The following is a 305-nucleotide window of genomic DNA, read 5'->3' as shown; positions in this document are numbered from 1 at the left end:
TAATCAACAAATTTGTTTTATTCATTATCATATAACAATTTATAATTAACAAATATAAAACTAATGCAAAAATTTTGTTAAATTAGGAATGATTTATTTATTAAATTAAATAAAGATATCAGTAGCAAATTAACGGAAGAAAATTGTTAGATTATGAATGATTTTATTTAAAATGTATATATAAACAAATTTAAGCAAGATATCACTTTTTAAATTAACCAAAGAAAATGGTTAGATTAAGAATGATTTTATTTAAAAAGTATTTAAATTTTAAAATTATAACAATATAAGCAAATAACTTACAA

This window comes from Arachis ipaensis, chromosome B03, assembly GCF_000816755.2.
Source record: "Arachis ipaensis cultivar K30076 chromosome B03, Araip1.1, whole genome shotgun sequence".
Lineage (NCBI taxonomy): Eukaryota > Viridiplantae > Streptophyta > Magnoliopsida > Fabales > Fabaceae > Arachis > Arachis ipaensis.
Note: the sequence above shows the minus strand (reverse complement) of the source record.